This window comes from Tamandua tetradactyla, chromosome 15 (genome assembly GCF_023851605.1).
Source record: "Tamandua tetradactyla isolate mTamTet1 chromosome 15, mTamTet1.pri, whole genome shotgun sequence".
NCBI classification, from domain to species: domain Eukaryota; kingdom Metazoa; phylum Chordata; class Mammalia; order Pilosa; family Myrmecophagidae; genus Tamandua; species Tamandua tetradactyla.
The window spans coordinates 14,480,922-14,506,234 of NC_135341.1; the positions used below are offsets into that span (position 1 = coordinate 14,480,922).

Genomic DNA, 25,313 nt, shown 5'->3' on the forward strand with positions numbered 1-25,313 from the left:
CAGCACTGCTCTGGCCACAAAATAAGTGATCTTATTATTTTTATCCTGCCAAATCCTTCTAATACTCCCTGTAAATCTGAACCTTCTGAATCTGATTTAGAACAAAACACCAACATTCTAGGGAGCTGCAGGATTCATGCCCTTTACTATATAAGGTTAAAGAGCTTAACGGAACATACAGTCCCTACTTCCCCTTTAAGAATAAAACCCTCTTCGCCCCCAGCCTTGGCACTCCACCATGAGCTGTTATCAGAAGATAAAGGGAGCTCACTGGAAACCAGGCCCCAGAATGTTTAAACTAACTTGGATTTCCTGCTTCTCTATAAGCCCTTCATCTCTAAGAACCCTTCTCTTCTTTTTATTGTCTGTTCCCCAACCATACATATACCATCCTCTTACCAAGCACGACAAAAAACAAACAGTTGGGTTTTTTTTTTTAGCAGAGTGATTTACTTTTATTTTATCATCATGCAAATGATATGCTTCCAATAGGACGAAGCAATTTCACCAGAATTATACTACTTAGGAAGAGAGACACATCAGTTAAGTTGTTATAAGGCAAGTTGTTGAGGAAGACAATAAGAGCAATAAAATTTTTTGTAGGTTATTTTTCCAGAAAGACAAAAATTTTCAAAGTTTTCTGAGTCTGATAAGATCAAGTTACTTAAGTCATACATCTAAAGATACAGGTTGAACAGAAACAAGAACAAGTTGAAAACTATTATGAATACTCACATAAGTCTCTATATTGTACAGGTAAGTAAGATGGGCAAGCTTCCAGAAGTTCCCAATTGAAAGCAAAGGGAAGCTTGTACAGCTTAATATTTCCATTAAGCATAAACACAGAAGATAATAGGATTTTAGTAAATGCTAGTGAAATAAAGAACACAGTGTTAATTTCCACAAAAATAAGGTCACATTAAAACAGGATAAAAACACCCAAAGCTGCATTGTTTGTTTTTCTTTAATGACCGCTTCTCTGGCTGGTCTAGCTGCTACCGACGTGCGCAACCCAGACAGGGGTGAGAAAATATCTCTTCCCCAAACCTACAGCCTCACCACCCCGGGAAACCAGGACCTGCACTTAGTGCCAGAAGCCACCCAAGTGATGGTGGAGTACCCTGGGACCCCGGGCTGTGGCTCTATTCCCCAGGTGGGAGTCCACGGGGGTTGGGGACTCGCAGTGACCAAAGCTGGGTGGGAAGAGGCTCTGCGTCCCATGGAGGGCCTGGAAACAGCCTCTGCTTTTGTGGCAACTGATAACAGCCTGATAAATGGCTATCAGGATGGAGAGTGACACTGCCCTGGTAGGGAGGAGATCTAGAAACCTGTGATGAAGAGTGGACAGGGTCTGAAGAGATGATGGGGCCAAGGTCCAGGAAGTTAAGAAGGAAAAGTGTGCCATCTTCTCAGTCACCTGATGGAGGAGGAGAAGGCTGAGGCGGTGGAAAAGGAGTTGGAGGAGGGGTGCATGGAGGAGGAGTAAGAGATGGGGGAGAAGCTAGCAGGGGAAGAAATGGAAGTGGTGGAGGAAAAAAGATCGATAGAGGAGGTGAAGGAGGAGGTGGAGCCCCAGCTTCTGAACCTGGATCTCCGTATGAACCCCTTGAGGCCATCTAGCAGGAACTGGACACTGTGCATACTTAGGCTGACAGGGCCTTCCTCCAGGTGAAACACAAATTTGGGTGAATGCGTTGACACTGCCTGGAGCAGAGGACCTACATCATTCAGAATATCCCAGGCTTTTGGGTCACCAACTTTCGGAACCACCCCCAGCAGTGTCCCAAGATTTGGCCAAGATGCAGAAATGTTAAGGTACTTAATCAATTTGGGATGCAGCAAAGGTGGTGCTGAGAGGGAAGTTTATCACCCTAAATGCTTATATTATGAAGGAAGAAAGAACAAAAATTGAGGAATTAACTGTTCACCTGGAAGAACTAGAGAAAGAACATCAAATCCCAAAGCAAACAGAAGAAAAGAAATAACAAGGATTAGAGCAGAAATAAATGAAATCGGAAATATGAAAACAATAGAATCAACAAAACCAGGAGTTGGTTCTTTGAAGAAATCAATAAAATGGATGGACCCTTAGGTAGGTTGACAAAAAGAAAAAGAGGGAGGGTGCAAACAAATAAAATCAGAAATGGGAGAGGGAAAATAACTACTGACCCTGCAGAAATAAAGGGGTTAATGAGAGGATACTATGAGCAACTACATGCTAAAAAACTAGACAACATAGATGAAATGGACAACTTCCTAGAAAAGCAAGAACAACCAACATTGACTCAAGAAGAAATAGACAACCGCAACAAACCAATCACAAGTAAAAAGATTGAATCAGTTATCAAAAACCTTTCTCCCACCAAGAAAAAAACAAATCTCCAGGAACAGATGGTTTCACATGTGAATTCTACCAAGCAATCAAGAAAGAATTAGCACCAATCCTGCGCAAACTCTTCAAAAACATTGAAGAAGAGGGAAAGCTACCTTATACATTCTATGAAGCCAACATCACTCTTATACCAAAGCCAGACAAAGATACTACAAGAAAAGAAAATAACAGACTGTGCCAGTTTCAAAGTATTATGTACCCCAGAAAAGCCATGTTTTAATCCTGATTCAATCATGATTAAAATTTGATTAGGCTATCTCCATGAAGATCTGGCATGCCCAATTATGGTTGTGACATTTTGATTAGATGGAGATATGATTCCACCCATTCTAAGTGCATCTTGATTAGTTTACTAAAGTCCTTTAAAAGAGCAAACATTTTAGAGAAAGCAGAGCTGGCACAGATACTGACACTTGGAGAAAAGAGACATGGCTATTTGTAGATGCTTGGAGCTCAGCAGACACCGCCATGTGGTTTCCCATGAGGTGTTAAGAAGCCAGGAGCTGGGGAGAGACAAGGGGAGCGAAGAGATGAAAGCCAGTGATGGAGAAACAAAGTGAGGAACCCCCACAGGAACAGAGGCTGAAAGCAATGGAGCCCAGGAGTAAGGGACCAGCAAGGGACCAGCGTGCCTTCCCAGCTGACAGAGGTGGTTCCAGATGCATTGGCCTTTCTTTCTTTCTTGTTTTTCTATTGAGAAATCTTTACACACATGTATTCTATACATAGCATACAATCAATGGCTCACAATATCATCGCATAGTTGTGCATTTATCACCATGAGCATTCTTTAGAATATTTGCATCACTCCAGAAAAAGAAATAAAAAAAAGAAAGAAAATTTATACATACCATACACCTTATCCCTCCCTCTCATTGACCACTAGTCTTTCCATCTACCCAATTTATTTTTCCCTTTGTCCCCCCTATTATTTGTTTATTTTTTCATCCGTATTTGTTATTCATCTGTCCATACCCTGGATATAAGGAGCATCAGAAACAAGGATTTCACAATCACACAGTCACATTGTAAATGTTACATCTTTATACAATCATCTTCAAGAATCAAGGCTATAGAACACAGCTCAACAGTTTCAGGTACTTCCCTCTAGACACTCCAATACAACATAAGCTAAAAAGGGATATCTATATAATGTATAAGAATAACCTCCAGGATAACCTCTTGACTCTGTTTGAAATCTCTTAGTCTCTAAGAGACTCATTTTGTCTCATGTCTCTCTTGCCCCTTTTGGTCAAGAAGGTTTTCTCAAACTCTTCATGCCAGGTACCAGCTTATCCATGGACTTCTATCCCACATTGCCAGGGAGATTTACACCCCTGGAAATCATGCCCCACATAGGAGGGAGGGCAATGAGTTTGCTTGCTGGGTTGGCTTAGAGAAAGAGGCCACAAAACAAAAGAGGTTCTCTCAGGGTGACTCTTAGGCCTAATTTTAAGAAGGCTTAGCCTATTCTTTGCAGGGATAAATTTCATAGGGGTGAACCCCAAGATCCAGGGCTCAGCCTCTTGATTTTGTTGCCCCCACAGCTTGTGAGAATATCAGATATTCTCCAAAGGGAGAGATGAATATTTCCTCCTTCCTCCCTATTCCCCCAAGGGGAGTTTGCAAATACTTCCTTATTCACTGATCAGATCACCCTGGGATTTATCAGAGCATCACACTAACCTGGACAAACCAACAAATCTCATGTCCTACTCAAAATTCTACGTACTTATGTTGTTTAAGTAAACTGACCATAAAAGTTGTTAGGAAATACACAAACCCAAATATAAATTTTGCATCAAATAAACATCTCTCCCTTTAGTCTCACACTAAAGGTTGAAAATTAAAAATATGGATGATATCATCCTTTACTCAGTCTTCTGATATACCTTAGTCCTATCCAGATCAGCTTCATTCATATCTCTACTCGAAGTTTGCTCATTTTTTCAACTTTTAAAAAGTTCCTATGTGGCATACTGCTGACTTTCATAGCTTCAGAGCTCTAACTCTGGGTCTCAAGTGTCACATAAATACCCAAAGTTTCTGGGAAAATATGGATATTATATAAAAACAGCTCAGTATCTCAGAATTTAGAAATAACAGTCACACCTCTTGAATATATGTGACTGCTGTAAGAGCTTACAATCTAGGACGCTTTACAATAGGCCTTAATCTGATAACCCATGCTCTCAACTTTAGTTCACTGAATTTTTATATTATAGTTAATCCATATGTTTGAGGCATGATAATATTTGTCTTTTTGTCCCTGACATTTCCTTCAACATACAGCTCTTAAAGTTCATTCACCTAGTTGCATGACTCTCAACTTCATTCCTTCTTGCAGCTGTTCAGTAGTCTACTGTATGTATACACTATAGTTTCTCCTTCCATTCCTCAATCATTGTACCCTTAGGCCACCTCCATTCATTGCTGATTGGGAACACTGCGGCCAGAAACACCAGTATGCAAATGCCATTCATGTCCCCACACTGAGTTCCTCCAGGTATATATTGAGTAACAGGGTTTCTGGATCATATGGCAAACCCACCCCTAGCCTCCTGTGGAACCACCACACTGCCCTCAAAGGGGCTGTACCTCTCATTTTCTTACTGACAGTGAATAGGTACATCTCTTTCTCCTCATTTCCTCTAGCACTTGTTTCTCTCTGTTAGTTTTTAAACTGTTTTATTCACCTTCATACAAGCCAACCTAAGTGTATAGACATGCCTTTGCCACCATACTCTATCTAAAGACATTTCCTTTTCTTCCACAAAGCACCCATACCCCTTTCCCAATCCCCCCACCTGTTGAAATTTAGTTTTGGCAAAATGGCATTGGCCTTTCTTGAACTAAGGTATCTTTACATGGATGCCTTAGTTTGGATATTTTTGTAGGCTTAGAATTATAAACTTGTAACATTAAATTCCCTTTATAAAAACCATTCTATTTCCGGTATATTGCATTCTGGTAGTTTACAAACTAATATACAGACCAATCTCATTAATGAAAATAGATGCAAAAATCCTCAAGAAAATACTTACAAATTGAATCCAGCAGCACATTAAAAGAATTATACACCATGACCAAGTGGGATTCATTCCAGGTATGCAAGGCGGGTTCAACACAATAAAATCAATTAATGCAATATACCTTGTAAATAAATCAAAGTGGAAAAAGCACATAATCAACCTGATTGATGCAGAAAGAGCACTTGACAAAATTTAAAATCTTTTCTTGATGAAAACACTTCAAAGGATAAGAATAGAAGGGAACTTCCACAATATGATAAAGGGAATATATGAAAAACCCACAGCTAACATCATATTCAATGAGGAAAGACTGATAGCTTTCCCAGTATGATCAGGAATAAAACAAGGATGCCCACTGTCACCATTATTAATCAAGAAGTTCTAGTCAGAGCAATTTGACAAGAAAAAGAAATAAAAGGCATCCAAATTGGAAAGGAAGAAGTAAAACTTTCACTGTTTGCAGATGACATGATAACTATATGTCGAAAATTCTGAAAAATCAACAGCAAAGTTATTAAAGCTAATAAATGAACACAGGAAACTGGCAGGATCAATACGTAAAAATCAATAGTGTTTCTATACAGTAGTAAAGAGCAGTCTGAGGAGGAAATCAAGAAAAAATTCCATTTACAGTAGCAACCAAAAGAATCAAACATTTGGGAATAAATTTAAGAATACAAAAGACCTATACACAGGAAACTACAAGAAATTGCTAAAAGAAATCATAGAAGACCTAAATAAATGGAAGGGCATAACATGTTCATGAATTGGAAGACTAAATATGGTTAAGATGTCAATTCTACCCAAATTGATTTATAGATTCAATACAATACAAAGTAAAATCCCAAAAACTTACTTTGCAGAAATAGAAAAATCAATCATCAAATTTATTTGGAAGGGCAGGGTGCCCCGAATAGCTAAAGTTATCTTGAGAAGAAAAATGAAGTGGGATGTTCACACTACATGACTTTAAAGCATATAATGAAGCTACAGTGGTCAAAACTGCATGTTACTGGCATAAAGAGAGATATACTGACCAATGGCATTGAATTCAGTGTTCAGAAATAGACCCTCTCATCTATGGATAATTGATCTTTGATAAGGCAGTCAAACCAACTCAACTGGAACAGAGTAGCCTCTTCAATAAATTGTGTTTGGAGAATTGGATATCCATACCTAAAAGAATGAAAGAGTTCCCCTATCTCACACCTTACACAAAATCAACTCAAAATGGATCAAAGGCCTAAACATTAGTGCTAAGAACATAAAACTTAGAAGAAAATGTAGGGAAATATCTTAAAGTTCTTATGATAAGAGGTGGTTTCCTGGACTTTACACTCAAAGCATGAGCAATGAAAGAAGATATAGAAAAATAGACAAATGGGATCTCCTCAAAATTGAACACTTTTATGCATCAAAGGTCTTTGTCAGAAAAGTAAAAAGGCATCCTATGAAATGGGAGATAATATTTGGAAACCAAGTATTAGATAAGGGTTTAACATACATAATATATAAAAAGATCCTATAATTCAACAACGAAAAGACAGGCAACCCAATTTAAAAATGCCACAAAAGACACGGACAGAAATTTTTTTGAAGAGGAAATAAAATGTCTCAAAAACATATGAAAAGATGCTAACTTCATCAGCTATTAGACAAATGCAAATCAAAACCACAATATGGTATCAACTCAGAGCTACTAGAGTGACCATTATGAAAAAAAGAAAGAAAAATAGTAAATGATATATTTAAAGTACTGAAAGAGAAAAATTGCCAGCCAAAATTTCTGTATCTGGCAAAACTGTCCTTCAGTAATGTGAGAGAGTTTAAAACATTCACAGATACATAAGAGCTGAGGGAGTTCATCATCAAGAGATCTTCTCATTAATAAATGGTAAACAGAGTTATTGGGTTTGAGAGGAAAGGACACTGGATAGTTGTTGGAAGCCATATGAAGAAATGAATATTTCTTGTAAAGGTAACTAGATGGGCAAATACAATGCCAATCTTATTGTATTCTCAGTATGTAACTCTATTCTTTATTTCTTAGAAGATTTAGAATACAATTGAATATAAAAAGCATATTTCTATGTTATGGACATGCAAAAAAATGTCTGATATTTGCATACTGGACATGCAAAATGTAAACAGATAATGTTTCAAAAAACAACATAAAGAGGGGGAATTGAGGGGAACAGGAGGATAGACTGTGTATGCTATCGAAGTTGTTTGCTATAGATTTAGGGTGTTAAATACACATTCCATGCTAACCACGAAGAAAGTATCTAAAATAGATACAGAAATGGAAATGAGAAAGGGGTTTGATCAGTTTCTCTACAAGAGATAAAATATACACAAAATAAGCCTGCAATGGGAAAAATGAGGGACAAAAAAGGTATAAGACATACTAGAAATAAAGGGAAAAAATGTGTGAAGTAAATCTTCCCTTAACAATAATTACTTTGAATGTAAATGGATTAAATCTCCAATCAAAAAACACAGGCAGAATAGATAAAATCTATGATCCAGCTATACATTGTTTACAAGAGACTGACCTTAGATGTAAAGATACAAATAGGTAGAAAGTGAAAGGATGTAAAAAGATAATTCAAGTAAATGAAACTACCAAAAGAGAGTTGGGGTAGCTATCTCAAAATCAGATAAAATAGACTTTAAGCCAAAATCTGCTACAAGAGTCAAAGAAAGATTCTATATATTAATTAAAGAGTTAATCCACCAAGAAGAAATAACCATAATAAATATTTTCCTCCTAACAACAGTGCCCCAAAGTACATGAGGCAAGTATCGGCAAAACTGAAGGGAGAAGTAGACACTTCTACAATAATAGTTGGAGACTTCAATATACCACTCTCATCAATAGATAAAAACATCTAGACAGAAGATCAATGAGAAAACAGAGGATTTGATACTATAAGCAGTCTAGACCTAACAGACATGCATTGGGCACTACACTCAACAAGAACCAGAAACACATTCTTCTCAAATGCACATGAATCATCCTTTAGGACAGACCACGTTAGGTCACAAAACAAGTCTCAGTAAACTTTAAAAGATTGAAGTTATACAAAGAATCATCTCTGATCAGAATGGAGTGAAGTTAGAAATCAATAACAGAAGGAAAACTGGAAAATTCACAAATATTGGAAATAAACACATTTTTTAAACAATTAATGAGTCAAAGAGGAAATCGCCAGGGAAATTAGGAAATACCTTGAGATGAATAATTATGAGCACACATGCAAAACTCGAGGGATGGAGTGAAAGCATGCTCAGAGTGAAATTTATAGCTATGAATGCTTATATTAAAAAAGAAGAAAGGGCGGGCCGCGGTGGCTCAGCGGGCAAAGTGCTTGCCTGCTATGCCGGAGGACCTCGGTTCGATTCCCGGCCCCAGCCCATGTAACAAAAACGGAGAAACAGAATACAATAAAAACAAGAAAATGTTTAAAAATGTTTCCCTTTCTTCCTTCCTTCCTTCCTTCTATCCTTCCTTCCTTCTCTCTGTCTTTCCTTTAAAAAAAAAAAAAAAGAAGAAAGATCTCAAGTCTATAGCTTAACTTCACATCTGAGAGGGTGGGCTAGAAAAAGAAGCAAAGCTAAAGTTAGCAGAGGGAAGAAATAATAAAGATAAGAGCAGAAATAAATGCAACAGAGAATAGAAAAACAATTGAGAGAATCAGTGAAACCAAAAGATGATTCTTTGAAAATATCAATAAAATTGACAAATTTTTAACTTGAATGAGAAAAAAAAAAAAGACAATGCAAATCACTAAGATCCAAAATGAAAGAGGGGACACCACTACTGATGTTGCAGAAATAAAAAGGATTATAAGAGAAATACTGTGAACAATAGCAGGCCAACAGACTAGATAATTTTGAGGAAATGGGCAAGTTCCTAAAAACAGACATTTTCCCTAAACTGATTAAGTAAAAATAGAAGATTTCAACAGATCTATAACAGGTAAAGAGAATGAATCAGTAATCAAAAAACTCCCAACAAAGAAAAGTTCAGAATCAGATAACATCATTGGTGAATTCTACTAAACAGTCAAAGGAGAATGAATGCCAATCATTATTAAACTTTTCAAAAAAATTGAAGAGGAGGAAATCCTTTCTAACTCATTCTATGAGGTCAACATTATCCTAATACCAAAGCCAGATGAAGACATCACAAGAAAAGAAAACTACATACTAATTTTCCTTGTGAATGTAGGTGCAAGAAATGATGAAGTACTAGCAATATTGTTCACAATAGGTAAAAGGTAAAAGCAGACCAAGTGTCCATTGAAAGATGAATGGAAAAACAAAATGTGGTATATATACACAATGGAATATTACTTGGCTGTAAAATATATGAAATTCTGATGCAGGCTACAACATGGTTGAATCTCGAAGATAACTTGTTGAGTGAAATAAGCAGACACAGAAAGACAAATATTATGTGATCTCACTTATATGAAGAACCTAGATGAACGGATTATACAGAGACAGTAGATTATAAATTACTGGGAGTTGGGGTGTGGGGGTGGAGGTGGATAGAGGGAGTTATTGCTTAATGGGTGCAGAGTTTCTGTTTGAGGGGAAAAAGTTGGAGTGAGGGGCATTGGTGATAGAGGTAGTACTATATTGTGAATACAATTAACACTTTTAAATTGTATGCTTGAATGTGGCTCACATGGGAAATTTTGAGTTGTATCTATCTTACTACAGTAAAAAGTGAAAAAAAAAGGGGGGGGGGGCAAGCTTAACCATCTTCTAATACCCATCAAAATGGCAAAAATAAATAGGGGGGGGATTCCCTTTGGCGAAGTGCCCATAACCTCCACTCTGTAATTGGGTCTCAATGTGCCATTACAATTAAATATGCAAATGGAAGACCTTGTGAATCTTGACATTTCTGGTTAAGATGAGCATTTTCAATCTTCTGCATTTGCGTCCACTTAGGAAATGATGATGATGCCAAGAGATCCTTTCCCTTTCATTCTGCCTTTCATTCAAAGAATTAGGCCCAGAGACCTAAAGTGGTTTTAGAGACCTCATTTATAGATTAATTCCATCATTGTAGAGCTGCAGGTATCCCTAGGGTAGAAGGAAGCCCACGTAGTAACTTTTGCCAATGACACCGCACAAACACCAGATTAGGAAAACAGATGGTAAATAATTCAACTGGTTGGAAAATGTAAGGGAGTTGTGAGGAGTATAGGGAAAAAATAGAGGAAACAAAGGCTAAAATATATTGGGTAGATGGAAATACTAGCAGTCAATAAGAGGGAGGGGTAATGGGTATGGTATGTATGAGCTTTTTATTTATTTCTTTTTCTGAATTGATACAAATGTTCTAAGAAACGATCATGGTGATGATATTGTGAGTTTTTTATTATATACCAAAAACGGAATGATCATATGGTAAGAATGTTCGTGTTTGTATGTTGTTATGTTCAAAAAAAGGGAAAAAATTAAAAACCAACAAATAAACAAGCAAATAAATAATAAGGGTGTGGCTGTGAAGAGTCATTCACGGGATGGGCGTGTTCTGTATTTTGACTGCATCAATGTCGATATCTTCATTGTGATGTTGCCCTATAGTTTCCAGAAATTGGGTAAAAGGTATACCCGGTAGGTTTCTTAAAACCGCGTGTGAATCAACAATTATCTCACAATAGAAAGTTGGTGAAAGTAACAGTGCAGTGGGGGCACAGGAGTGGGGAAACCTTTGCGTGTAGCAACCCAGCTAAATACTTACGCTATGAGCTGGAATGACAGGAGCTGGTGATAAACTCAAATGGCCAGATGCGCGCCCAGCCCTGGAGTGAACCTGCTTTGTGGCCAGAAGGGACTGGACGGCGACACACCCAGATGCCAGTGAGGTTCCATCAGGGTTTGAAATAGATCTCAACAAAAAGAAAAAAAGAAAAATGTAAGGGAAATTTATGCAGAAAGAAAGGAGGAAAGATGCCACAATGAGTAATGCTGAAATTTAGCTACGGATTTAAAAATAACAAGGAAATCATAAACTAACAAAACTTTCTCTGATGCTCTGAACTTCATGGAGGGAGCATTTGGGGAATGACTTAACAGGAAAGGGAAAGAATCCACTGCATTAGTCACTACCCACACCTCCTGTAATCTGATAATTCTACCCTGGACGAGGGAGCAAACACACTAAGCTCCTGGTCTTGCATTGCATGCTACTTGGGGGTCCAAATTCTTCCTAGCCTTAATTTTTCCATCATTCCTTACTCTTAAGATGGAAACAAGACTATTTTCCTGACTTCAATCTTCAGGGACACTGTAGCCACACTTAAAACCTACCATTTCCTTTGGTTTGTTTTATTTTCTTCTTTTGGTCATTTGCAGCAGACAAAATATGGACTTCAGTATTCTGAAGAGATTTAATGATGTCAGTAATTTGCAGCCCTATTTTTACATCACAGATTCTTTTGGGAATGGCATAAACACTATGGACCAGCTACTCAGATAAAGGAATACACAAATGCACACATGCATACACATGTGCACACTTAATCACAATTTAGCCATTATTTTGAAAGGAATCCATTGAACTCCTACAGTTTATCCGTGGACTTCTGGTTAAAAACACCTACACTAATTGATTTCTAAGATTGCCTCTTTCTCTGACATACCTTCATTCAACATTTACAGAACCACTGTACTTGGCTTGGTACTGGGATTACAAAGATGGATAAAGCATTTCCTCTGCTTTTGATACATTCATACTCTGTTAGAAGAGATGGATGTTGAAACACATAATACCATTAATGGTTGATAATTGCTTCAATAGAGGTATGAAAATATTCTGAGGATACGTAACGGGAAGGCATGACTAAGCCTGGCTCAGGAAGTTGGAGAAAGAACTATAGAGGAAGTGACATCCGAGCATAGTGTTCAAGAAATATAAACCCATGCAGGGGGTGGAGCGATGACAGCCATTCCTGACAGAGAGTACACCAGGGGCAAAGGCTGGGTGTGGGAAGCTTGGCATGGCTGTGCTACATTCAGAGTTTGGTGTGACTAAAACATGGAGTCTGTAAGGCAGAAAAATGTTGGGAGAATAAGCAGAGAACATGTAGATTTTGTAAATCATATTATGCAATTTGGATTTTATCCTTTGGGCAATGAGGAGCTGCAGGAGAATTTTTAAGCATGAAATATTAATAAAATCAGATTTATGTTTCACAAAGATAATTCTATAAGTCAGTGTAGGTAAAACAAACCCAAGTCTCTCTCTGATGTAAATGAAATTATCATACTCAATTTTCCATTACTACTGTCAAAAAAAACAAAAGCATGCTGTTAAATCAGTTTTCAGACTACCCAAAAAGTCCAATGGAAAAGGAAGCATATTTTTAGTGTAATTCAGTTGCAGTTGGGAGGGATATGCAATATCAACAGATGATGATGATATGAGCTTCACAAATTTGAACCAGGAAATAACAGCTGCTACCTTAAACTATTCATGAATAATATTTTGAGTTAATTGCTAGCCAACAGCACTTTGTGGGATCCATTGAAAAGTGGGCAGCAATTTGTTCTAAACACAGTAGAATTTCGGTTTAAGATGGAGACGATGTTGGTGAGAGAATGAGGGGTGAGGTGGAGATACCTAAAGCAAAAACCAGGTTATAGCCAAAATTATCCTTGGGAATTGCTTACCTTAACCATAAAGTGTAGTACATTCATGAAGTATAGATATACAGTATTATTTGTAAATGCAATCTGCACACAAAAGAGTTTCTAAAATGATATATATAAAAATGCAATTTTGCAGTACTTTTGCTATACCAATGCATAGAGTTTGCATAAGTTAAATGCACGTATGTTGTGAATGTCATCATAAATTAAGACACTAAGATGGGTAAAGAAATGTACTATTGAAATATAATTAGAAAGGCTTTAAGGTGGCCTCACAATAATATAACTGCCCTACAACATGGTATACTGTCTTGAGTAAGTAAACAGCTGGTGAAGCCGGAATTGTGAAATTCACTGAAAACTTGCTCATAACCCAAAACCTGTCTCCATGCCTCAACTGTAAAGACAAACAGGTAGTCCTGTATGGTTAATTGTTATTATGGGGTTCAGAGGTCATTGCAGGCCCTTACTTCCCTTCAAAATATTTTCCGGGCCAGACCAAATCAGGGTAAATCCATTGCAGGTTGCCTTGGATTTAAAGAACATGTGTTCTAGTGACAGCAGCTGAAAAATATTGACAACTGTGGCTCAGTCAAAAGACATTCATGGCGGGCAAAAAGCCAAAGAGAGTGATTGAACATTCTGTACCGCTGATGTTAGTGTCCTAAGATAACACGAGGTCAACATAAACATTTCTGTGTAACCACACAGTGGTCAGCTCCTAGAGCCACGTCCTGCCCTCAGCCTTCCTTAGAGACGACCCGCGCGTAGGCTCGGCTACCTCCGCTGGTCGCCCACAGGGGACGACTCAGCTGCTGTGACAATCCTTGGGAGATGTCACTTCAACTTCAGGGAGGAATATCTTTTTCTGAAACTTAGGAGATGACTTTAAAAGATGATGACTTATTTTTAGGTAAATACACTAAGGTTCACACTTCATGTTGTACAGTTATATGGGTTTGTGTATGTGTGTGTTATAATGTATTTACAACAAAATTTCCCTTTCCAAATATAGGCATACCTTGGAGATATTTCAGGTTTGGTTCCAGACCGCTGCAATAAAGCAACTACCGGGATGTAGGGTCCACCTGCATGTGTCTGATATCCTAGATTACGTCCTAGCCACCCAAGGTCATGTGTTTGTGCCACATCTCTACTGTGTGCTGCTAGGGGGATAAGATAGGTATCGGGGATCAGCCCCAGCAGTAGCAAACCAATCATTGCTGCTTAGGACAATGACGTGGGAGCATTTTTAGGAGACACATAGATATCTAATATTAATTGGTTTATCAACTTTTGTATGGTTTCTTTGTTCTCAATACAGAGAGGCAGGTTGTGATAGGATTCCCATGGCAGGAGTTAGCTAAATAAATCCAACCCAAGATTGGGCAGAAAACCCCCACTTGCTGAGCGTTGTCTTCTCTTGGGGCATCCTGTGCCTTCCTGGTGCTTTTCTTCTTTTTCTTTCCTGAGGCTTTGATGTAAGAAGGTTAGATTGTGCCTTGGGGTGTTTAGCTCCACCCCCTACTCCCCATGAGCTGATAGTATTCACCTGTGATGTCAGTCATGTCCGAGGTTGATGCTTCCTTCTGTTGTTCTCTCATCTAGCAGTGGATGGCCACTTATTGGCAACCTAGAAGCAGATGGACCCACCAGGGGTTCCTCCGTAGCTGCTCAAAGGAATGAGACAGCAAACCCAACAGCTGGATTGCTTGTATGTGTCTTGTTGCCACATCAAAGAAAGCTTGGGCTAAATCCATAACAGTATAATAGGTTCCTAGACAACTTGTTAATCTATTAGGCTGGCTCCATGAGGGATATAAGGCAAATGAAACTCCATGACCCTCCTTTCCTGCCCAATCTTGAATTAAATGAAGTGGGAACCTTGGTCACTCGGAATGAGACTGGGCATGACATAGATTATAGACACTGCAGTCTTTTATGGTAGATGTTTGGAACGTCTGCAGGGGAATGCTTTCATGGGACCACTAACTATGTCTACACAGGTAAATGTATAACTTTATCCTTCAGACTTCTGCCAGATGCCCCAGGCAGAAATTTGGGTCACATTTGAAATGAAAGGGCTGGCATCATCCCTGGCTTTAGAAGCTTGGTATGTACTGGTATGAGGTCGACAGCTTCTCAAGCTCCAGCCTGGTATTGAACACCCACCTGCCCTCAAGCCGCCCCTCTAGCAGTCACTACCTTGGCTCATGGACTTGGGATTAGGAAGGGCCGGCCCCTGGAGAAAGGCATGGAGCCCCACCCTGGGCACTAAGCTGCCTGCAGGCCACCCCTCCTGTGGCTGCTACCAGGATTTGGACTGCTGCCTCCTGCCCCGGAAAGACTGGTGGGGAGCCCTCCTCAGTCTTTCCACCCTTCTCCATACTGTCTCAGGTTGTGGTGATTTAGGCTGATGGAGGCAGCACGGGCGCAGAGAGAAAAGCATCCAGAATGCAGTGTGGGGCTGCCCAGTGACCTACCCTCCCCTATCCTGTCAAGCCCACCCCTCCTCTACCACATCCTCACTACCCCCCATCCCCTTCCACTTGCCCACCTTGCCATCCCCACCCCAACCCCCGGCCATATCTCAGCAGCTGATGGATGCAGGGACCAGGTCAGGGCAGGAGGCAGCAGTCCAAATCCTGGTAGCAGCCACAGGAGGGGTGGCCTGCAGGCAGCTTGGTGCCCAGGGTGGGGCTCCATGCCTTTCTCCAGGGGCCGGCCCTTCCTAATTCCAAGTCCATGAGCCAAGGTAGTGACTGCTAGAGGGGCAGCTTGAGGGCAGGTGGGTGTCCAATACCAGGCTGGAGCTTGAGAAGCTGTCGACCTCATACCAGTACATACCAAGCTTCTAAAGCCAGGGATGATGCCAGCCCTCTGCACCTAGTTTTTTTGTTTTACCTTATTTCATATAAGGGGATGAACTTGGAGAGAGTTTTCACTCCCTTGTCTTCTGAGCTGAATACCTCCACCAACCCAATGGCCCGGCTTTCCCTTTCTAAAGGATTTGGGTCTTTGCATCCCAATTAGAAGCATTCATTATAGCCCACACTTGCAATTTAGGGAGACTTTTCCCTTACCTTTTTGTATACTGTGAGGCCAAAGTTTTCAGCATAGAGTCTCCTTTTTGTATCTTCCCTGCCATAGTGATACCGATCAAAAGCGATGAGTTTTCTGCCTGATGTGCTCAATGACCAATTCCTGACATACAGGGGTTTCAAAGGAGTTTATTGCTAGGCACAACACTAGTAATCTGGATCTGGAACAGATGGCCTATTGACCTAAAACTCTGTCTCCCTCAACTGCTGCAGCTCTGGTAGTTTTATGCTGTCAAAAGATGGACAAGTTTTAGGATAATGAGCATCATGGCTCTAGATGATGTAATTAGATGTGGTCTAATTATTGAGTATGTGCAGATTGATTAAATGCTTAGTTACAGAGTCACAGAGCATATATAAGAAAATGGCAGCCTTAGTATGATGCTGGCTGTGATTTGTAGTATTATAACAAAGTGTAGGTCACTTACAGGTTAAAGTTTAAGCTACTGAACCTATCGGGGGGCCCATTTTCGTTAATCCAGCTTCATTTTACAAAATAGCTTCTGTATTAGTTCTGGGATGACTCAAGGCCCTTCATTAATAAACGTTAGGGTGTGTCTTTAGTGATCACAAGACTGTAATGTTGAAAAACCAGATACAAGGGATCCAAGTGAGGGTCAGTCACAAGGTTTTTACAATCACAAGGACGCAATATAAAGGCTATACAATCATTACCAGAGATCAAGCAGCTGGATTACAGTTCAGAGATTTCAGGTATTTCTCTCTGTCTACTCTAATATACCAGAAAGTAACAAGGAATATCTATATAACGATTCAATAATCATAATCATCCCCTAAATCCTAACTTCTCGGTTACCATTGCAGTTACCAGCAAAATTGCAATTGACCTCACATCTCATTTCAACTCTTCTTTAGTCTATGTTCTCTGGCCTCAGCTGTTTACTGTGCTTCAGTAGCTACTCCCATTACCCACCACAGGACCATCCTACTCAGCCTTCAGCTGCATTGCCTACTTGCTGACAGATCCCAGTTTTAGCCTGTATAGCAGGGAAGGGTTTTTGAAGCATCACCACACTCCCGGAGCAGCCTGAAGATCTCTAATAAGCAAAGAAGCCGCACATAGACCCTTGCAGCCAGCCTGGGATTTCCCCGTTGGTTCCTCTTTTCCCCAGCCCATTGCTCTGGAATGCTGCCCACTATGTCAATTGTTGCACCCTCTGAACCCACATCAGGACTTGGGCCAAAAGAAGAAAAAGGGGAGGCCCAGGCAGGACTGCCTCAAACTGCCCCACAATGGGGCCGATTGTGATTCTGAAAAGAAAGATAGTAAAATGCTAGGATTGTTAGTCCCAAAGCTTTTATTCACGAAATGTAAGCACAGAATGCTGCAGCTACCTTGCAGTGGATGGCAAGATGGCAAGAAGTCACCCGAGTATGTTCACGTGCATGGCAACTACTGTATTTATTATCTATGACTGGGGAACAAAAGTGGTTAAATGCTAGGGGGTTGCATCAAAGTTTTGGGGAAATATCTTGGTATGTGACTTCCTAAAAACAAGATGCACTCAGGGTGGACAATGTTCAAGGTTATAGCAGTCAAAGCTCAGTGCGTTTCCAGGGAGTTACAGGGAGGGCTGAGGAGGGGGTCAGGAGTAAGGTCAATCCTTAACACGTAGGACGTGCTGTATGTATGACACAGCCATTCTTTGTCTCTTGTGTCTTAAGTCTTGTCATCTGCGCATAGTTTTTTGTTATGTTCTGATGCTATCCTGAAAACACTTGCAATCACCTACAGTCACAGTACTTCATCGTCCACAAAAAGGGACTATCTCAGAGACCCGTGGGAAGGACTGTTCCAGGGACTCTTGGGTCCTGCCTTCTAATGACATTGCTTTCAGAACTTTGAGACATCCCGTGGGAATGAGTCGAGATTTCCAGATACCTAGTGGAGAAACCGATGGGTTCATGAGATAGCTAACACAAGATCAGCAGAACAAGAATGAACTACAAAGGAACATAAGACTGAGTGTACTGATGAAGAATGATTATGGGTTTTGTGTGGATTATTGCTGATGTTTTAATGTTTTATTATCTAGATATAAGGAATCCATTTCACTTTTCCCTTAAGCTATCTATGACTCATAAAACATTTTTCTCCCTGCCTGATCTCCCAGAATTAAGAAACTCCTATTGAATATTCTTATTTTTGTGGAAATTAATTATTTGCTCAAGTTTAATAAGAATCTGTCCTCCAATTTACAGGACATAATTGGAGATGCCGGATATGTCACTAAATCTTTGACTGGAATATTATAATTGAAAATGATGCTGATTTAATCAACTATTACCAGATAAACAATCTAAATATCTTAAAGGTCAATGTTAAAATGTTTTGTGATATCAGTTAAGCTCAAATATTTCAATGGACAGACCTATGCTGACTTAGATTATTGGTTCATTCTAATATGGGAACAAGTGGTATGCTTTGGATTTATGTCATTAATTATAATAGTGGTATGCTTTGGATTTATGTCATTAATTGTAATTATCAAGCTTTATATTTTAAAGGTTTTATCTATGCTGGAGTCTATTTTCAGTAGTTAGAATTTATTAATTAATTCCACAATTGGAGCTTAGTTCAGCTAAGCCCTTGTTGCTAGTACAGTCTGTTTCTTTTCCCCTCAAGGAATCAGCCTGCCATGTCCGTGGGGGTGGTGTACCAGCCTCTGTGGCTTGGGGAAGTGACAGTTCTGGGTGGGGTCTCAGCTGTTCCACCTGGTCCAGACTGGTGTACACTGTGTGTCTGATCACTGTTGTAGCCTCAGAAGTTGTTCTGTACTGTTCTTGGCTGTTTACTAGCTGCTCTGGAGGATGAACTAAATTCCATACCTGTTAACCATGCAACCAAGATCCTTGTGACAATGCCACGTCAGAGATGAGGTATTGTATTAAAAAGTTTATTTGATAATTAGGATTTTAAAACTCCTTGAGAGACATGAAAAATGTATCTTTTATCCTAAATTTTGATCCATAGAGAAATGTAGCATCAAAAGAAATCGTTTACTACATACAAATTAAAGCATTAGAAAGGTTTATTAAAAGAGAAACTGCTCAAACAGGGAGACCTCAAACTTAGCAAGTTGGAGTGAGAGTCTCAATAGCAGTTTGGTCACAGCCTCTTACAAAGGCAAATAGAGGATTTCCAAGTGGGAAGTTCCAATGATTACGTGACATTTAAGTTTCTCATTACATAGGATGTTCCTGCAAAGCAGGGAATAGATATGCACTAGTTAGTGTAGCATACTTATCCATTTTTAAAAGGTTACTCCTACTGAGCTGAGACCATTTTATCATTAAATGTTGTTCAAATCACAACTTATCAGAAATGTGCCACTTTCTGGTCTACATTGATCCTTGGCTAATTTTTACCTTCTAAAAAGTCCCTGTGATCAATTGTTTTGTCTATTGGAAAACCCCTGTCATTTCTAGGAAAAAGATCACTCCTGCTGTGGTAGTTAGATTCAATTGTCAACTTGGCCAGGTGAAGGCACCTAGTTCTGTTGCTGTGGACATGAGCCAATGGTACGTGAACCTCATCTGTTGCTGATTACATCTGCAATCGTCTAGGAGGTGTGCCTGCTGCAATGAATGATGTTTGATTTAATTGGCTGGTGCTTAAATGAGAGAGCACAACGTAGCACAGCCCAAGCAGCTCAGCATACCTCATCTCAGCACTCGCAGCTCAGCCCAGGCCTTTGGAGATGCAGAAAGGAATCACCCCAGGGAAAGTTGTTGGGACCCAGAGGCCTGGGGAGAAGGCCAGCAGAGATCATCTTGTGCCTTTCCACATAAGAAAGAACCTCAGATGAAAGTTAGCTGCCTTTCCTCTGAAGGAGTAATGAAATAAATCCCCTTTTATTAAAAGCCAATCCATCTCTGGTGTGTTGCATTCCGGTAGCTAGCAAACTAGAACACCTGCCAACACCCAATGCAAGTGGGTGTTTTATTTTATTTAACAGCCCCCACATTTCATTATTTTTTCCAATGAACTCATTGGAAACTTGACCAAATTCCTCCAATCTCCACCACTGATTTCCTCTTTTGTCAGACAATCACAGTAGGTAGCTCAGTTAGCAATTTTGTCCCCTTTTCTCATTTTATTTTTGGTGCTATTTCCTTTTCTTGATTGCAGTGAGATATGTTGGGTGACTTTTTAATCACATTTAAGACCCTTAGAGTGGAGTTATTTACTCACTTGAGTGGATAATGACTACAAACCTCTCTTCAAATGTGGGTGTGTATTATTTATTTATTTTTTATCCATTAGAGACAGTCCTGTTTCTATCTCATTTTCCTTTTGATTCACTTTCTTAAGAGCAACTATCTGTCATTGGACTATCTGTCTTAAGGTGGCAAGGAATTTGAACAGAACCTTGACACACAGTTTGTACAATAATAAAACTGAAGCAATTAAAGCCATTCTACAACCTCACCTCTGTCTCAACCACAGCCCTGGCAGGGAGAGTCTGCTGAAGTTAAAGGCACCAGATAACTTTACACTGGTAGGAAGTCATGGGCAGACAAATGCCACATGTGTGGCAGGGTAGGAAAAGTGCAGAGTCTAAAGGCTTCATAGGAAAGTCAGACGACCTGCTGGATCTCACCTTCAGGGAAAACTGATGCTGGCTACTCTTTCCTCCTGAGACTTGAGCTGGTCTGGTTGGGGAAAATCTGACTGGGGTCTAGGCTACTTGAGGAGACACTCGTCAGAAAAAAAAAAAAGATCCCATATAGGAAGGCAAGAAAGAAAAAAATAAGGACAGAAACATTCTGATCAGTTAAACAGAACCTGTGCTAAAGGTCTAGAATAAATTGAACGGAATGTCAAATAACAGACAGGGAACAAAGCCATCCAGCAAGAAAATCCCGGGTAAAAGATTAAAAACAACCTCCACAAAAACTAATTAAGGAAATCAAATGCCTAGTAACCAGCTAAAAATAATGAGTCATACTAGGAAAATCAAAGATATGGCCCAGTCAAAGGAATAAACCAACAATTCAAATGAGATACATGAGTTGAAACTCATTTGAGTTGAAAATCTCATCAAAAATCAAATCAATGAGTTGGGTGAGGACATAAAAAAGATACTGAGCAAACAAAAAGAACTCAGAAATTTGAAAAAACAAATCATAGAACTTATGTGAATGAAAGGCACAATAGAAGAGATGAAAAAACAACAACAACAATGGAAACCTACCACAATGGATTTGAAGAAGTAGAAGAAAGGATTAATGAACTAGAGGACTGGGCAACTGAAATCTGACACACACACACAAATTTAGGGAAAAAAATGGAAAATATGAGCAGAGTCTCATGGAATTGGACTATAACATGAAGCACAAGAATATACATGTTATGGGTGCCCCAGAAGGAGAAGAGAAGGGCAAAGAGGAGAAAGATTAATGGAGGAAATAATCCCTGAAAATTTCCCATCTCTTAAGAAAAGCATAAATACAGATCCAAGAAGTGCAGCATACCCCAAACAGAACAGATCCAAATAGACAAACTCCAAGACACTTACTAGTCAGATTGTCAGATATGAAAGAGAAAAAGAAAATTTTGAAAGCAGCAAGGGAAAAGCAATTCATCATATGCAAGGGAAGCCCAATAAGACTATGCATGGATTTCTCAGCAGAAACCATGGAGGTGAGAAGGCAGCAGTATGGTATATTTAAGATTCTAAAAGATAAAAACTGCCAACCAAGAATTCTATACCCAGCAAAAGTGTTCAATCAAGGCAAGCTAGGGTCTATAGTCAACAGTAACATAGTAATATGCTACCACTGACTATAACAAAGGCATTATGCCAAAACAAAATGTCAACAGGTGGGGGGCAAGAGGAAGGGGTATGGATTCTTTGTGGAAAAAAGGGAAACATCTTTAGATAGAGTATGGTAGCAAAGGCATGTCTATACACTTAGGTTGGATTGTATGATGTGTGGATGAAACTGTTTAAAAATGAATAGAGAGAAAGAAATGCTAGAGAAAATGTGGAGAAAGAGATGTATCTATTCACTGTTGGTAGGGAAATTGAGAGGTGCAGTCCCTTTGAGGGCAGTGTGGTGGTTCCACAGGAGGCTAGGGGTGGGTTTGCCAATGATCCTGAAACCTCATTGCTCAGTATAGTCCTGGAGGAACTGAGTGTGGGGACAGGAATGGACATTTGTACACTGGTGTTTATGGCAGCAGAGTTCCTGATCCAGAATGGATGGAGGTGGCCTAAGTGTGTAATGACTGAGGAATGGAAGGGGGAACTATAGTGTATACATATGATGGACTACTGAACAACTGCAAGAAGGAATGACATTGAGAGGCATGCAACTAGATGAATGAATCTTAAGGACTGTATGTTGAATGAAATGTCAGGAACAAAAAGACAAATATTATCATGCCTCAATCATATGGACTAACTATATTATAAAAATTCAGTGAACTAAAGTCAAGAGCATGGGTTATCAGGCTGGGGCCTATTATAAAGGGTCCTAGGTTGTACACTCTTATGGCAGTCACATATGTTCAGGAGGGGTAAATGTTAATTCTAAATTCTGAGATACTGAGGTGTTTGTATGTAATATCCATATTTTCCTAGAAACTTTGGGTATTTATGTGGCAATTGAGTCTCACAGTTAGAGCTCTGAAGCTATGAAAGTCAGCAGTGTCCCATATAGAAGCTGTTGAAAAAGTGATCAGACCAAGTTGAGATATGAATGAAGCTGATCTAGATAGGATTAAGGTATATCAGAATACAGGGTAAAGGATGATATGGTCCATATTTTAAAACTTTAACTTCTCTGTGAGACTAAAGGGAGACATGTTTATGTGGTGCAAAATTTATAGTTTGGGTGGTACATTTCCTAATTTAACTTGTATGGGCAGTTTAGTTGAACACTGTAAGTACACAGAACCTTGAATAGGGCATGAGATCTTGTTGGTTTGTCCAGGTTAGTGTAATGCCTGATATACCCCAGAGTAATTTGGACAGTGAATAAAGAAGTATTTGCAAAGTCCTCTTGGGGGCTGGGGAGAAAGGAGGAAATATTCAACTTCCCCCTTTGGAAAATTTCTGATATTCTTGCAAGCAGTGGGGACAACCAAATCAATAGGCTGAGCCCTCGATCTTGGGATTCACCCCTATGAAACTTATTCCTGCAAATGACAGGCTAAGACTACTTAAAATTAGGCCTAAGAGTCACCCCAAGAGGACCTCTTTTGTTGCTCAGATGTGGCCTCTCTCTCTAAGCCAGATCATCAGGTAAACTCATTGCTCTCCCTCCTACATAAGACATGATTCCCAGGGGTGTAAATCTCCCTGGTAAAGTGGGGCCTGACTCCCAAGGATGAGCCAGGACCAAGTATCTCAGGACTGAGAAAGTCTTCTTGACCAAAAGGGGGAAGAGAGAAAGGGGAAAAAATAAAGTGTCAGTGGCTGAGAGATTTCAAACAGGGTCAAGAAGTTATCCGGGAGGTTATTTTTATGCATTATATAGATATCCCTTTTTGATTTATGGTGTATTGGAGTGGCTGGAGGGAAGTACCTGAAACTGTTGGGTTGTGTTCCTACTGGATTTGATTCTTGAAGACGATTGTATAAAGATGTAACATTTGTAATATGACTGTGTGAGTGAGAAAACCTGTGTCTGATGCTCCTTTTATCCAGGGTATGGACAGATGAGTAAAAAAATATGGATAAAATAAGTAAATAATATGGAAGACAAAGGGTGAAATTAGTTGGGTAGATGAAATAGTAGTGGTCAATAAGAAGGTGGGGTAAGGGGTATGGTATATATGAGTTTTTTCTTTTTTCTTTTTATTTCTTTTTCTGGAGTGATGCACACTTTAAAAAAATGATCATGGTGATGAATACACAACTATGTGATGATATTGTGAACCACTGATTTTATACCATGTATGGAATGTATGTGTGTGAAGATTTCTCAATAAATATTGAAAAGAAAAAGAGTGAGTACAACTTTGCCATTTCAAAGAGAGTTTAAATTGAGTGATTTGAAGAGGTGAGAGTTGTCTGAGTTCTGTGAAATTATTTAAGCTACTTAATATTGATAATAGAAAAAACAGCTAACGTATATTAGGACTCAGGTGCCAAACACTGTTCCAAGCATTTTATATATAGTAATTCATTTATTTCTCCAGGAACCCTTTAAGATAGGTGTAATATTTATTCCAATTTAACAGATGAGGAAAGGAGATACTGTTTCCTTAATGATGAAGGGGAATAAATAACTCCTTTCTACTGGTGAGCATCATAGGAATAGTGAAAGTGAAATGCTCTTAAAACTTAAATGCAGTAAAACTTTAGGGTATTCTTAATATCTTATGATCTTGGTAAGGTAATGATCATGATCTTTATTTTGTAAATTTTGACATAGTTAGGGAGTTGTGGTTTTACAGAACAATCAGGCATAAACTACAGATCCCTACATATAATCCTATTATTAACACCTTGTATTGATGTGATACATTTGTTACCATTGATGAAGCACGTTTTTATAATCCCTATAACATTTTTTTGAAAAGCTTTGGTTTTATTTCATCTGATATACACACACAGTTATATAATTTTACTTAGTAAAATTTTCACACTTCGGGTTCTAAACAACTTGGCCAAACTTGAACCTAGGAGAGAAGTAAAACAAACAAACAAAGGCTACCTAGCTCTAGAAGGGGGAAACAGGATCCAGCAAAGGAAGTATCCCATTCTCCAGTTTCTTTATCCAGAGCAAGTTTTCTGTATATGGAAAAGAAAGGAGTTCAAAATTATCTGATAATACTCTACAAGAATGTATAAGAATATCATTTCTCAAAATTAACAGCAGTTTCTTGATTGAAGAATTATACTTTTAATTTTCCTGGTAGCCTTCCTAGGAATAAATACATATGTCTAATATATCCAATTGATTTTTCCATTGTCTCTAAGTTAAAGATATTTTCATTATCATAGTTCACAGTGTTTCACAGTAAAATGGCTTCAGTCATTCCTTACCATAAGAGGCAAATTCTTAACAAAAAACCCCTGCCTTTTAGAATCCATGGAAACCATCAGCATCATTCACATAGTAAGAGCAGCCAAGTAG

The 25,313-nt window shown here is 39.1% G+C and overlaps 1 pseudogene; it reads left to right on the top strand.

The window, feature by feature from the left end:
• The first annotated feature begins 967 nt into the window (after window positions 1-967).
• On the top strand, window positions 968-25,313 carry LOC143657814 (testis-specific Y-encoded-like protein 1; annotated as a pseudogene).